Below are 16,544 nucleotides of genomic sequence, written 5' to 3' on the forward strand. Positions count from 1 at the left end.
TTTTTCTGATTTTTCATTGTTAGTATATAGAAATGCAAATGATTTCTGTGTATTGATTTTGTATCCTGCAACTTTGCTAAATTCACTACTTAGCATCTTCAGGGTTTTCTATGTACAGTATCATGTCATCTGCAAACAGTGAGAGCTTTACTTCTTCTTTTCTAATCTGGATTCCTCTTATTTCTTTTTCTTCTCTGATTGCTGTAGCTAGGACTTCCAGAACTATGTTGAATAAGAGTGGTGAAAATGGACACTTTTGTCTTGTTCCTGATCTTAGGGGGAATGCTTTCAGTTTTTCACCATTGAGAATAATGTTTGCTGTAGGCTCATCATATATGGGCTTTACTATGTTGAGGTAGGTTCCTTCTATGCCCATTTTTTGAAGAGTTTTAATCATAAATGGGTGCTGAATTTTGTCAAAGGCTTTTTCTGCATCTATTGAGATGATCATATGGTTTTTATCTTTCAATTTGTTAATATAGTATATCACATTGGTTGGTTTGTGTATATTGAAGAATCCTTGCCTTCCTGGAATAAACCCAACCTGATCATGCTGTATGACCTTTTTGATGTGTTGTTGAATTCTGTTTGCTAAAATTTTGTTGAGGATTTTTGCATCTATGTTTATCAGTGATATTGGCCTGTAGTTTTTTTTTTGCATTGTCTTTGTCTGGTTTTGTTATCAGGGTGGTGGTGGCCTTGTAGATTGAGTTTGGAAGTGTTCCTTACTCTGCAATTTTTAGAGAGAATTTTATAAGGATAGGCATTAGCTCTTCTCTAAATGTTTGATAGAATTCTCCTGTTAAGCCATCTGGTCTTGGGCGTTTGTTTTGGGGAGATTTTTTTTTTTATCACAGCTTCAATTTCAGTGCTTGTGATTGGCTTGTTCATAATTTCTATTTCTTCCTGGTTCAGTCTTGGAAGATTGAACTTTTCTAAGAATCTGTCCATTTCTTCCAGGTTATCCATTTTATTGCCATATTGTCTCTTGTAATCCTTTTATTTCTGCATTGTCTGTTAACCTCTCCTTTTTCATTTATAATTTTGTTGATTCTTCTCTCTTTTTTTCTTGATGAGTCTGGCTAAAGGCTTGTTAATTTTGTCTGTCTTCCCAAAGAACCAGCTTTTAGTTTTATTAATCTTTACTATTGTTTCTTTCATTTCTTTTTCATTTATTTTTGCTCAGATCTTTATAATTTCTTTCCTTCTACTAATTTTTTGTTGTTGTTGTTCTTTTTTTCTTTCCCAGTTGTTTGAGGTGTTAAGTAAGGCTGTCTATTTGATATTTTTCTTATATCTTGAGGTAGGGTTGTATTGCTATAAACTTCCCTCTTAGAACTGCTTTCTCTGCATCCTATAGGTTTTGAGTTATCGTGTTTTCATTGTCATTTGTTTCTAGAATTTTTTTGATTTCCCTTTTGATTTCTTCCGTAACCTATTGGTTATTTAGAAATATGTTGCTTAATCTCCGTGTGTTTGTGTTTCTTACAGTTTTTTTCTTGTAATTGATATCTGGTCTCATAGTGTGGTCAGAGAAGATGCTTGATACGATTTCAATTTTGTTAAATTTACTGAGGTTTGATTTGTGACCCAAGATGTGGTCTATCCTGGAGAATGTTCCATGTGCACTTGAGAAGAAGGTGTATTCTTCTGCATTTGGATGGAATGTCCTGAAGATATCAATGAGATCCATCTCATCTAATGTATTATTTGAGACTTGTGTTTCCTTTTAAATTTTCTATTTGATGATCTGTCCATTGATGTGAGTGGGGTGTTAGTCTCCTACTATTATTGTGTTATTATCTATTTCTCCTTTTATGTCTGTTGGTGTTTATCTTATATATTGAGGTGCTCCTATGTTGGGTGCATAGATATTTACAATTGTTATGTCTTCCTCTTGGATTGATCCCTGGATCATTATGTAGTATCCTGCCTTATCTCTTGTAATCTTCTTATTTTCAGGTCTATTTTGTCTGATATGAGGATTGGTATTCCAGCTTTCTTTTGCTTCCCATTTACATGGAATATATTTTTCCATTCTCTCATTTTCAGTTTATGTGTATCTTTAGGTCTGAAGTGGGTTTCTTCTAGACAGCATATATATGGGTCTTGTTTTTGTATCCATTCAGCCAGTCTGTGTCTTTTGGTTGGAGCATTTAATCCATTTACATTTAAAGTAATTATTGATATATATGTTCCTATTGCCATTTTCTTAATTGTTGTAGTTGATTTTGGAGATCTTTTTTCTTTCTCTTCCAGCTTCTTTTCACCAGCTTCCCTAGTGGCTCAGAGGTTAAAGCGTCTGCCTGGAATGTGGGAGACCCAGGTTCGATCCCTGGGTTGGGAAGATCCCCTGGAGAAGGAAATGGCAACCCACTCCAGTACTCTTGCCTGGAGAATCCCATGGAGGGAGGAGCCTGGTAGGGTACAGTCCATGGGGTCGCAAAGAGTCGGACACGACTGAGTGACTTCACTTCACTTTCACTTTCTTCTCTTGTATTTCTTGACTATATAGATCCATTTAACATTTGTGGTAAAGCTGGTTTGGTGGTACTGAATTCTCTTAACTTTTGTTTGTCTGAAAAGCTTTTTATTTCTTCATCGATTTTGAATGAGATCCTTGCTGGGTACCGTAATCTTAGTTGTAGATTTTTCCCTTTCAGTACTTTAAATATATCCTGCCATTCCCTTCTGGCCTGCAGAGTTTCTGCTGAAAGATCAGCTGTTAAGCGTATGGAGTTTCCCTTGCAGGTTACTTGTTGCCTCTCCCTTGCTGCTTTACATATTCTTACTTTGTGTTTAGTCTTTGTTAGTTTGATTAGTATGTGTCTTGGCGTGTTTCTCCTTGGGTCTATCCTGTATGGGACTCTTTGTGCCTCTTGGACTTGACTATTTCCTTTTCCCTGTTGGGGAAATTTTCAACTATAATCTCGTCAAAAATGTTCTCATACCCTTTCTTTTGCTCTTCTTCTGGGACCCCTATAATTTGAATGTTGGTGTGTTTGATATTGTCCCAAGAGGTCGCTGAAACTGTCCTCAGTTCTTTTCATTCTTTTTACTTTATTCTGCTCTTCAGAAGTTATTTCCACCATTTTATCTTCTAGCTCACTAATTCACTCTTATGCTTTAGATATTCTGCTATTGATTCCTTCTAGAGTATTTTTAATTTCAGTAATTGTGTTGTTTGTCTCTGTATGTTTATTCTTTAATTCTTCTAGGTCTTCGTTAATTGATTCTTGCATTTTCTCCATTTTGTTTTCAAGGTTTTTGATCATCTTTACTATCATTATTCTGAATTCTTCTTCAGGTAGTTTGCCTATTTCCTCTTCATTTATTTGGACTTCTGTGTTTCTCGTTTGTTCCTTCATTTGTGTAGTATTTTTCTGCCTTTTCATTATTTTTTTTTTAACTTATTGTGTTTGAGGACTCCTTTTCCCAGGCTTTAATGTTGAATTCTTTCTTCCTTTTGGTTTCTGCCCTCTTAAGGTTGGTGCAGTGGTTTGTGGCTTCAAAAAGGGTGAGATTTGTGCTCAGTTTTGTTTGTTGTTTGTTTTTCCTCTGATGGGCAAGGCTGAGTCAGGTGGTAATCCTGTCTGCTGATGATTGGGTTTGTATTTTTGTTTTGTTTGTTGTTTAGCACAGGGTGCTACTGTTGGTTGGGTGATGCCGGGTCTTGTATTCAAGTGGTTTCCTCTGTGTGAGTTCTCACTATTTGATATTCCCTAGGGTTAGTTCTCTGGTAGTCTAGGGTCTTGGAGTCAGTGCTGCTACTCCAAAGGCTCAGGGCTTGATCTGTGGTCAAGAACAAAGATTCCACAAGTGGATTCTTATGGCATTAAGTGAGACTAAAGCAAATATCCAAAAATGAGAAACCAAAGATGAACCCCAGACAAATGGCAGTTACAAAGTCAGGCAAATAATAATTAAAATAATGGAATATACAAATATACATATACACCCACGAGGAAAGTGAGAACATTCCAACAAAAATATAGTAGATTGACCTGGTGAAGAAAGGAAATAAAAAATTATAAGAACAAAACTAACTAAAGCATAAACTGATAAACAAAACTAAAGCAAGGTGCGAAGTGGGGAATAAAGCAATGAAAATAAAAGTAAAAAATATATTGAGAGGAAAGAAAAGAAAGAATAGATATGCAGAGTTAAATAGAGGCAGATGCAGAAGATTTATATACAATATAGATTAATTGCAAGGGGAAAATAACAATACGAAAGGTGACCAAAGGAATAAATATAGAAAAATATAGTATTTAAAAGCAATTAAAAATTAAAATTATAAAAAAGGGAAAAAAAACAGAAGAAGAAAGAGAAAGGAAAAAGAAAAAGGGAAACTTCATAGAACTGCAAAAGCTCAACGTAGAGGCAGAGGTTTATAACAATGATAAAAAATGTGACCGCATATACACATATACATATATACCCATAAGCAAAATCAAAATAGTCCAACAAAAATAAAGTACAATAGATTGACCTGGGAAACAAAGGAAACCAGAAATTATATCTACCAGATCAAAGCTAACCAAAGCTCAAACTGGAAAGCACAGCTAAAGCAAGGTTCCAATTGGGAAATAAAGCAATGAAAAGAAAACTAACATATACGTTGAGAGGAAAGGAAAGAAGGAAAAGAAAGTGAGACTAGATATGCAAAGTGAAATAGAGGTAGATAAAGAAGATTTATATATATTAAAGATTAACCGCAAGGGAAAGAGAACAGTAGGAAAAGCAAACAAAGGCATAAATGTAGAAAAATTAATAACTGGTTTAAAAAATTTTAAATTAAAATTAAAAAAAAAAGAAAAAACAAAAGAAAAAGAAAAAAGAAAACCCCATAGAACTGCAAAAGCCCAATGTAGAAGCAGAGGTTTTTAACAATAGTGAAAAATGTGACTGAGGAAAAAAAAAAAAAAGCTCAAAAGCTTAATAAGATTTCATAGTGCCAATAAAATTGACAACTACAACAGAGAGGGAAGAAAAAGGGGAAAAAAAGAAAAAAAAATCCAAAAGAATCTACAGAACAAGTCAAAACATAAGAATAATAAATGTTTTTCTTGAGTCACTGCTGTCAGAGTCCTTTTCCTCACTGGGAGTCACAGTCTGCCTCACCTCCCTAAGATAATCTCCAGCACTGTGCTGATCTCTGGACCTGCTTGTGAGGGCAGCTCAGATTCTAACCTGGTCCTATTCCTGTGTGTTCTTGCCTCCAATGTCCACAGTGTTCTTTTGTGGGAGATCTCAGTGACCTTTTACATATTTCATAGACACAGAGTCTGCCTAGTTGATCGTGTAGATTTAATCTGCAGCTTGTACAGCTGTTGGGAGGGTTTTGGGTCTTCTTCCTTAACCACACTGTCCCTGGGTTTCAATTGTGGTTTTATTTCCATCTCTGCATGTGGGTCATCCACCAGGGTTTGCTCTTGAGGCTGCCCTGGAAGACTTGGGTTTGTCCCTGTGAGGGCCTGGTGTCGGGGTGGTGCAGCTGCTTGGGTTGCCGGGGTTCTGGCAGCACCAGGTACTCAGGGGGGTTGGTGGATAGGACAACAGGAGCTATAGTGCTCTAGACAGGCATGGCAACCAGTATTGGCCAATACGCTCCAGTATTCTTGCCTGGAGAACCCCCTTCCTTGACAGAGGAGGAGGCCACAGTCTACAGGGTCACAAAGAGTCGGACATTACTGAAGCGACCCTGCATGCATAGACGCCAAGAGCTTTTTTGCCTGTGGCAGCTCTGCCCCAGTGAGAGTTGAGTGTGAAGGTGGCGCAGCTGCTTGGCTTGTGAGGACTTTGGAGGTGCCAAGTGTGCAGGGACATGGACTGCCTCCACTGCAGGAGTTATGGCCCTATCAGAGTCTTTTTTCGAGCCTCTTGCAGCTGACAATCATAAGGTTTCTTTGACCAGTCTTTCTCTGTAGCTCCACCGGTTCAGGCACATAGAGGGGTCCCCCTGGCTTGGTTCCTACTCTGTAGGTCAGTGCGTCAGGCACCTAAAGGGGCACCCTGGGTGGGGTCCTACTCTGTAGTTCGGGGCATCAGTCACTTAAAGGAGCACCCTGGGTGGGGTCCTGCTCTGTAGTTCAGTGTGTTAGGCGTTTGATGGGTCAGCCTTTCTATTGTTCAGCTGCTGATGCTGGCATGTGGGGAGAGAGAGGCTACGGTGATGGCTCCACCCCTTACGCGTGACTCAGCAGTATCACCTTGCTTCCATGGCTGCCCAGCTTTCCTCCACAGGCATTTCCCACCACAATTTCCTCCTTTACCTCCCCTCCATCTGTCTCTCTGCAGTCAACAGCAGCCCTCCCCCTGCTATTGCTCCACAGTCCCCAAACTCCAGCTCCCAGCCTCTGCGCTTTCCAGAGGACCTGTGTCCCTGTCCAGGGTATGTATGGCTGCGGCAAGGACTGTTTGATTCTCATTCCATTTAGGCTGCCACAGATCAGCTCTTTCACTCTCATTCTTAAGTGTTTCTCCTCTAACTCAGACAGTTGTCCTGATGTGGGGATCGGACCCCTGCTTCAGTTCCCCCACCCACTGAGGGCAGGTCCAGTCCTGCTGCTGCTGCTGCTGCTACTAACACTCCTGTTTTTCCCCCTAGTTCCTTCTTCCTCCTGAGTCTGCGTGGTTCTATGTATTCTTTCCCTCTGGGCAGGTACTCCTGTCTGCTCTCAGCTGGTATTCTGCATGCACTTCTGTGTCTGAAGGTGTATTCCTAATGTACCTGTGGAGAGAGATGTGCTCCATATCCACCTACTCCTCTGCCATTGTGTTCTCTCTAGCCACCATTAGTTACTTTTGATGCTATAGAAGACTTTTGTCTTTCCAGTTTACTAGTTTTGGGTATTAAAGTAACACAATTTCAGGTGGAGTCTACTTCATGATGAAAAGGAAAATTATCTGAGTACTATGCATGGCGTGGTAAAGCCTGATTAGTCTGGTCTGGTCTAAACTTTTCGTTGGCATCATCTCCTGAAGGAAAGAATCCGAGACTGTCAAGGGTGCGGGTTATAGTGAGGGTCAAAAAAGGAAGGCAGCATTTTATTGTAATGTTGATGCAAAGTGAAAAAGGAAACAGGAGTTGAGGAAACAAGCTATTTCAAAATGTGTACATTTTTCATAAGTATATGAATAAACCTGCTTTGATAAATGAATCTCATCCTGAAGATATATGCATTTGAACCTCTTGCACACAGTAAATTTGATTATGAATTTATTTGCTTTTAGTATTCATAGCTTTTGTTTAGACATAAGTAGCTTATCAACTTGATAGAATAATTGCAGCACCTTATATGTACACAGTGTACAAGAATTGGTTATTATGATGGAGATGTGTGTTAAGCAAGGTGTAACATAAGCAGGATTAAAAATACAAATTTTAAAACTGAAAATTGTTAATTTAGATATCAAAATTAGCAAATGTTGCTAAAATACTTTGCATTAAAAATTCCCTCTGTAAGACAAATATTTTTATGTCAGGGCTAGAAATGAATTATAATACCTAATTAATATGTAATATTTGAAATGTGATCTTTATGTAACATTTAGAGAACACATAGTAAATTTTTCTCTTAAGAGTCAGTGTCTTCAACTTTTTTTTTAGTCCTACCTTAAATATTTAAAACTGAGGTCCATCTTGAACTATTGAACAGATTGGTTGGTTATGAAATGACTGTCTAGAAATCATATTTAATTTCAAGGTTGAAGTCAAACCATTGAATAGATAGATACTTGATTATGAATTTTTAAAAATATGAATCTTGTAAAAAGCTGTCTAAGTGCTTAGTTTGGAATTCTCGTCTATCCTGAAGTGGTTGAGAACTTGGACACATCATTTAATCTCTGAAGTCAGTTCCCCATCTTTAATTTGGGAGTACTACTAACACTTCCATTCTGTTCCTCAGTGGTCCTTTGAGGGTATGAAATGATGTTATACTTGTGTGAGTGTTTGGAAAACTATATTGGTATATGCTGGATATTTAAAAAGTTACTATATGAGCTTAAATTAAAAAAAAAAATTCAGTTTATTTAAACAGAAAAAAAAAGTTAACACATTTCTCCTACCCACTACCCACTATCTCTTGTAACCACCAATCTTCCATCTGGGAGCTTGTATTTTTTTTTTTTAAGAGACCCCATATAAGAGACATTGTATGTACCTGTGACTGATTCGTGTTGATACGTGGCAGAAACCAACACAATATTGTAAAGCAATTATCCTTCAATTAAAAATAAATAAATTTGAAAAAGAGACATTGTATGGCATTTATCTTTTTTTGTCTGACTTATTTCACTTAGCATATTTCACTTCAAGGTCCATTCATGTTGTTACAGTAGAAAGATTTCCTTTCTATTATATGGCTGAATAATATCCTATTGTATACATTCATTAATATTTTGTTTAAATAATATAAAGTTGTATGTGGTATATACCATATTTTCTCAGTTTATCCATCAGTTCAGTTTAGTTCAGTTGCTCAGTCGTGTTCAACTCTTTGCAACCCCGTGGAGTGAAGCATGCTGGGCTTCTCTATCACCAACTCTAGAGCTTGCTCAGACTCATGTCCATCGAGTTGGTGATGCCATCCAGCCAATCTCATCCTCTGTTGTCCCCTTCTCCTCCTGCGTTCAGTCTTTTCCAGCATCAGGGTCTTTTTCAGTGAGTCAGTTCTTCGCAACAGGTGGCCAAAGTATTGGATTTTCAGCTTCAGCATCAGTCTTTCCAATGAATATTCAGGACTGATTTCCTTTAGGATTGACTGGCTTGAACTCCTTGCAGTCCAAGGGACTGTCAAGAGTCTTCTCCAACACCACAGTTTGAAAGCATGAATTCTTCGGCACTCAGCCTTCTTTATGGTCTAACTCTCACATCCATACATGACTACTGGAAAAACCATAGCTTTGACTAGATGGACGTTTGCTGACAAAGTAATGTCTCTGCTTTTTAATATACTGCCTAGGTTGGTTATAGCTTTTCTTCCAAACAGCAAGCGTCTTTTAATTTCATGGCTACAGAAACCTTCTGCAGTGATTTTGGAGCCCAAGAAAATAAAGCCTGTCACTGTTTCCATTGTTTCCCTGTCTATTTCCCATGAAGTGGTGGGACTGGATACCATGAGCTTAATTTTTTGAATGTTGAATTTTAAGCCAGCTTTTTCACTCTTCTCTTTTACTTTCATCAAGAGGCCCTTTAGTTCCTCTTCACTTTCTGCTGTAAGAATGGTGTCATCTGCATATCTGAGGTTATTGATATTTCTCCTGACAATCTTGATTCGAGCCTGTGCTTCATCTAGCCTGGCATTTTCCATGATGTATTCTGCATATAAGTTAAGTAAGCGTGGTGACAATATACACTCTTGATGTACCCCTTTCCCAATTTGGAAGCAGTCCATTGTTCCACGTCCGGTTCTAACTGTTGCTTTTTGACCTGCATACAGATTTCTCAGGAGGCAGGTAAGGTGGTCTGGTATTCCCATCTCTTGAAGAATTTTCCACAGTTTGTTGTGATCCACACAGTCAAAAGCTTTAGCGTAGTCAATGAAGTATAAGTAGATGTTTTTCTGGAACTCTCTTGCTTTTTCTGTGATCCAGTGGGTATTGGCAATTTGATCTCTCATTCCTCTGCCTTTTCTAAATCCAGCTTGAGCATTTGGAAGTTGATGGTTCACGTACTGTTGAAGCCTGGCTTGGAGAATTTTGATCATTACTTTGCTAGTGTGTGAGATGAGCAATTGTGCAGTAGTTTGAACATTCTTTGGCATTGCCTTTCTTTAGGATTGGAATGAAAACTGACCTTTTCCAGTCCCATGACCACTGCTGAGTTTTCCAAATTTGCTGGCATATTGAGTGCAACACCTTTAGCAGCAGCATCTTTTAGAATTTGAAATAGCTCAACTAGAATTCCATCACCTCCACTTGTTTTGTTCCTAATGATGCTTCCTAAGGTTTATCCATCAGTGGACACTTAAGCTGATTCCATATCTTGGTTATTGTAAGTATGCTGCAGTGAAATGGGATGTTTATAGCTTTTCAAGGTAGTGTTTTCATTTTCTTCAGATACATACCCAGAAGTGGAATTTCTGGATCATATATGGTAGTTATATTTTTTAATTTTTGAGGAACCTCTGTATTGTTTTCCATAGTGGCACCAATGGTTAAGAGTCTCCCTGCCAGTATAGGAGACACAAGAGGTGCAAGTCAATCCCTGGGTTGGAAAGATCCCCTGGAGTAGGAAATGGCAACCCATTCTAGTATTCTTGCCTGGAAAATTCATGGACAGAGGAGCCTGCTGTGCTACAATCCATGGGCTCACAAATAGTCAGACACAACTGAGCGTGCATAGGCATGCACGCACACATGCACCGATTTACATTCCAACCAACAGTGCACAAGGATTCTCTTTTCTCTACATCCTTGCTAGCACTTGTTAATTGTTTGTCTTTTGTTAATAGCCATTCTAACAGGTGAGAGGTGGTATCTTATTTTGGTTTTAATCTGTATTTCCCAGATAATTAGTGATGTTGAGCACCTTTGCATATACCTGTTGTCCATCTGAATGTCTTATTTGGAAAAACCGTCTATTCAGGTCTGTTACCCACTTAAAAATTGGATTTTTCTTTTGCTGTTGAGTTGTATAAGTTCTTTATATATTTTGGATATTAACTCCTAAATATCTGATATGCAAATATTTTTTCCTGCTCAGTGGATTGCCTTTCATTTTGGATACCTTCCTTTGCTATGCAGAAGCTTTTTAGTTTGACATAGTTCCACTGTTTATTTTTGCTTTTGTTGCTTTTGCTTTAGGTGTCAGATTAAAAAAATCATCATCAAGAGTGATCTCAAATAGCAGCTTACTGTCTTTGTTTTCTTCTAGGAGTTTTAAGGTTTCAGGTGTTACAGTCAGGTCTTTAATCCATCTTGAGTTAATGTCTGTATATTGTGTAAGATAGTGGTCCAGTTTTATTTGTTTGCATGTGGCTGTCCAATTTTCCCAACACCATTTACTGCAGATACTGTCCTTTCTTCATTGTATATTCTTGGCTCCTTTGCCAGAGTTAATTGAACATATATGTGTGGGTTTATTTTTGGGTTCTCTATTCTGTTCTGTTTATCTATGTGTCTGTCTCTACCCGCCCCTGCCATACCATACTGTTTTAGTTACTATAGCTTTGTGAAAGTGAAGTTGCTCAGTCGTGTCCGACTCTTTGTGACCTCATGGACTGTAGCCTACCAGGCTCCTCTGTCCATGGGGTTTTCCAGGCAAGCGTTCTGGAACAGTTTGCCATTTCCTTCTCCAGGGGATCTTCCCATCCCAAGGATCAAACCCAAGTCTCCTGCATTGTAGGCAGACGCTTTACAGTCTGAGCCACCAGGGGAGATTTTTTGTAATAGCATTTGAAATGAAGGGGCATAATGCCTCCAGCCTTGTTCTTTCTTAAAGTTGTTTTTGATATTCAGGTTTTTTTTGTGTGTGTGTGATTCCATATAAATTTTAGGAATGTTTGTTCTAATTCTGTGAAAAATACCATTGGAATTTTGATAAGGATTGCATTGAATCTGTATGTTGCTTTGAGTAGTATGAACATTTTAACAATATTATTTTTTTTCTATCAATGAATATAGAATATCTTACCATTTATTCATGTCTTCAGTTTCTTTCATTAATGTGTTATAATGTTCACTATACAACTCTTTCACTGCCTTGCTTAAATTTATTCCTAGGGTTTAAAAACTGATTAACTCATAGAGAAGTCACTGAAACCTATTTGTTTTCAACAATTGAATCATATTACACATTTAATATCAGTGACTTACTTTTCCAGATTTTCTATAATTTTAAAACCAGGAAAATGTTTCCCCTTTAGCAGGGATGCAAATAATTGTTGAATTGGTTACATAACTCAGTATTTTCTTGATTACACTTTGTGTTTATTGATCAATAAACATATTTGGAAAATAGAAATAATTTATATTAGTTGTGTACATCATTAAATACCTTGTTTTAGGCAGTGGTTTTAAAACTATACTCCAAATATCATCTGATTACAATTCAACAGATTAGTCATGACATTTGGTGTGTCATTAAGGTAACCTACCAGATTACTTTTTTTTAAACCTTGAAACATCAAAGAAGAGATGAGACATAAGTTTAAGATATGTTGATTGTTAGAAAGAAATCTAGTGAAGCTGTTTCTTAAAATTGCAGTGCTTAGGGAAGCTTAAAGGACGAAATAGTAAACATAGTTACAAATCAAGTTACGTGTTTAATCAAGATATTCATAAATTAAAGGAAATGTAACATTAAATGAAGGAAAATAAAGCATTTCCTATCACATCCTTTCTTTTCCTGTTTTTAAATTCCAGGCTTTTTAGAGAAAACTTTAGCTACTTAACAATTCTTTAGCCATGGATGGAATACTTATGAGTCTGGCCCAGTAACAGCCCCTGTACTGCCAAGTTCTTGGAATTTAGATTTTCGACAGTCTGGGAAGAGGCTTTTGATTAGTTTGTGAACAGAAGGGAGGACTGAACATCCCTGTGGCGCTGCGCTGAGGATAGGGAAGAATTAGAAAGGGTGGACAGTGGGGAAGCAGCGAGTTCCTACTGTATAACTTTTTTACATTCAGAGAGAATTCAGTAGTTTAGACTGTTGAATTCAGCAGGTAGCTGAAAATGTCATTTCGCTAATTTAACACTGAAAAATAGGACTCTACAGGGGAAAAGCTATAAGGATTTTGGGCAATCCTTTACTATGGGGACTATGCATAGAATTACTTTGAGAGAGGAAACCAGAAAAGGCATGTGGTGATTCTACTGGTAATAGTAAATCTTGTCCACAGAGAATTATGTGCCTTTTTCATAGATTTTCTTTGGACAGGACAAAAGCAAGGGCCAAATGCCATGGTGAAGAATTTTTATTCTTTATATGTGTGTGTGTGTGTGTGTATGTATGTATGTGTGTGCTCAGTCATGTCCAACTGTTTGTGACTCCATGGACTGTAGTCCGCCAGACTCCTCTGTCTGTGAATTTTCCACAAGGATACTGGAGTGGGTTGCCATTTCCTCCTCCAGGGGATCTTCCCAACCCAGAGACTGAACCTCCATCTTCTGGGTCTCCTGCATTGGCAGGCATATTCTTTACCACTGCACCACCTAGGAAGCCATTTCTTCTCCTGGCAGCAGTTGTCAGCATCTGCATGGATGAGACCCTCCAGTGACGAAGCCCTTAGTGTCTATTCCAGAACCAACACACAGTTGCAGAATTTTGTCTCTTGATGGATGTATTTTTTCCATGTAATTTGTTGTTGTGAATGGTATTGTGACTTAATGTACGAAGTGAAAAACTTTAATAAAAAGCTGAAAGTTGTATTGGTTTGTGGGAGAAATTGAGTATGTTATTGTTTCTTAGAGGATGTCCAAGAAGATGGGGTAATCGTGGATGTTTATCTTTTTCTTCTTGATTAGAAGTTTGGTTTGAAATCATCAGTTTGGCAAGATGACTGGGCCCTAAAAACAGTTGCTCTAAAAGGCAATTTAAAAAGTATTTTGAATAAACGTTACTTAATATCTTTTTAAAGCTTGTTGTTTATCCATCTTATATAAAATAGTTATCCTACTATATAGCACAGGGAAGGGGCTTCCGTGATAGCTCAGTTGGTAAAGAATCTGCCTGCGGTGCTGGAGACCCCATTTCGATTCCTGAGTCGGGAAGATCCACTGGAGAAGGGATAGGCTACCCACTCCAGAATTCTTGGGCTTCCTTTGTGGCTCAGCTGGTAAAGAATCCACTTACAATGTGGGAGGCCTGGGTTTGGTCCTTGGATTTGATCCCTGGGTTGGGAAGATCCCCTGGAGAAGGGAACAGTTACCCACTCCAGTATTCTGGCCTGGGAATCCCATGGACTGTATAGTCTGTGGGGTGGCAAAGAGTTGGACATGACTGAGCGACTTTCACTTTACTTCATAGCACAGGGAACTATATTCAGTATCTTGTGACAAACCGTAATGGAAAAGAATATGATAAAAGAATATTTTGGTGTATATATATATATATATATATATATATATATATATATCAGTTCAGTTCAGTTCAGTTCAGTCGCTCAGTCGTGTCCTACTCTTTGCAACCCCATGAATCGCAGCACACCAGGCCTCCCTGTCTATCACCAACTCCCGGAGTTCACTCAGACTCACGTCCATCGAGTCAGTGATGCCATCCAGCCATCTCATCCTCTGTCGTCCCCTTCTCCTCCTGCCCCCAATCCCTCCCAGCATCAGGGTCTTTTCCAATGAGTCAGCTCTTCACATGAGGTGGCCAAAGTACTGGAGTTTCAGCTATACACATAAAAGGGTCACCTTGCTATACAGAAGAAACTAGCACAACATTGTGAATCAACTATAATTCAACAAAATAAAAAAATCTGTTTAAAGCTTGACATTATAAAAGAGAAAGAATGAGAAAGACAGATATAGAAGACTAAGGAGAGCATGAGTTACCTAAAGACTGTAGCTGGTTTTTTTCATGGGGCATAATGACTGCTGGTGACATTGTTTTTCTCTTGCCTCTCCACGGGGGCAAGAGAGTCATAGCATGTTGAGGAAACTGAGAAAATCTTAACCAAAATGTCAAATGTTGCTGTCTCTAGGGAGACATCTTTTATACCAACCATAAGTAAACTTTTGGCTGGTCTTATTAAGTCTACTCCCTAAATGTATGGTGTTAAAAATTATATCTTAGAGAAATTATATCTTTTCATAGATGGTTGGTATTTATATGTCTACTGTGCTGAATGAGGAAATGTAATTTTTATTTAGAGACTGCAAATCTAGAATTAGGAGGCATAATTACTCCTTTAAGTTTTTCAGAATATCAGTTTGTGAGATTCCAAAGTCGTAACAATTATGTGGAAAACCTAGGATGAGAAAGAGAGTATGAGTGTTGGTAGACCAGTTGCTGCTTCCTGTGAATTCAGTGAAAAAGGCTGGTGAAACTTAACTTCTGTCCAGACATTTTTAGAGAAGAATGAAAGTAGTGGATCCCTCATGAATATGAATCAGTGAATTACTTGGGCAGGATAAAAAAATTCATTGTTTACCTTTGATTACTTGGTCTTCAGTTTCCCTCCATAGGATGGCAGAAAGTTGAGAAATGAGTTATTTTGTCTGGAAAAAGAATCTGCTCTTGGTAACTTAGAAGTAGGAATAGCCAAAGCAGAAGCCACCAGAACACATTCTTAGAGACAGTTTTGATGAGAAAATAATTCTGATGCATCAGCTGGTGTTTAAACATCTCCAAAGATCTTTTTTTTTTTTGAATAAGGGTAAGCAGTGACCCTGGTTCCTGTTTTTTTTTTTTTTTTTTTTACCAGATACTAGTCGCAAAGAGTCGGACACGACTGAGCGACTGAACTGAACTGAACTGAATCTGATCAGTATCAATTTAGAAGGAAACCGTTTTGCAGGTGAAAGGAAGTTGCTTTTCTTTTGGGTCCAGGAAATGCAAGTGTGAAGCATAAACAACCTGTATATAAAAGGGAGTTAGAAAGTAGGGCAGAATATCCGCATCCATTCTTATGAAGGGGAGAATGCAGAAGATGGTACCTTTCTTGAGTTTGTCTTTGTACAATTAATTTTCCTCTCACTTAAAATTCTAAAGATGAGGCATAACTTCAAGAGAAACTTCTATAATGGTAATTTCCCCTTTGATTTTTGCTTGTTGCAACTTGATTGCTCTTTAGTTGTATTGAATTACAGCATGGAAACTTCCAAATACAAATTAAGTTGCTAAGGGAGAAGAAAAAAATTGCTTGTTAATAATAGCAGTATTTGTAAACTGGGCCCTTCAAAACTTAATGTGGGTGGGTTTGGGGGTAGGGATGGAATTTTCCTTTTAAAAAGAGATGTGTAATTCCTTTGCATCCCATCAGTTTTAAAAAAGTTATTGAGCTATTTGTTGGCAAAGAACAGCTTCCTAGGAGGAGGAGACTACGTGACTTGAGGAGAGGATCTAAATATTTTATTCTCTGTTCCTTACAGCCCTTAATTGAGGTGCTATTATTTGAGGTACTTTCTAGGTTTGTAGGGTTTAAGGCAACCACTTTTTGGGCTTCCCTGGTGGCTCAGCAGTAAAGAATTCGCCTGTCAATGCAGGAGACGCGGGTTTGATCCCTGAGTCTAGAAGATCTGCTAGAGAAGGAAATGGTAACCCATTCCAGTATTGTTGCCTGGGAAATCCTGTGAACAGAGGAGCCTGGTGGGCTACAGTTCATGGGTTATCAGAAGACTTGGACACAACTTGTGACTAAACAACAACCACTTATTAGCTGTTAATTTTATTTCCGTAGAAAAATAAAGTATGAAAGAAGTTAGCTTCCTAATAGATGTTCAAGGAGAACAATATTTATATAAAATCCCTGTTGAATAGAGTGTGTCTTCTTTGAACAAAACTATGCTAACATTATGATAGGAGAATTTCCATAAGAACTTAAGACTTCTTGATCTTAAGGTATGCTTATGTTCTAAGAGTTTTTCTAAAT

At 38.0% G+C, this 16,544-nt stretch overlaps 1 protein-coding gene and 1 non-coding gene across 3 annotated transcripts in view; both read left to right on the forward strand.

The window, feature by feature from the left end:
- Window positions 1-16,544, forward strand: part of ITPR2 (inositol 1,4,5-trisphosphate receptor type 2) — a 588,791-nt gene that overhangs the window by 23,174 nt on the left and 549,073 nt on the right. The gene's annotated exons all lie outside the window — the stretch shown is intronic.
- TRNAS-GGA (transfer RNA serine (anticodon GGA)) lies at window positions 2,276-2,347 on the forward strand. Its single transcript has one exon. It is a non-coding gene; the product is annotated as a tRNA-Ser (tRNA).

The sequence above is a fragment of the Bos javanicus genome, chromosome 5 (assembly GCF_032452875.1).
Source record: "Bos javanicus breed banteng chromosome 5, ARS-OSU_banteng_1.0, whole genome shotgun sequence".
NCBI classification, from domain to species: Eukaryota; Metazoa; Chordata; class Mammalia; order Artiodactyla; family Bovidae; genus Bos; species Bos javanicus.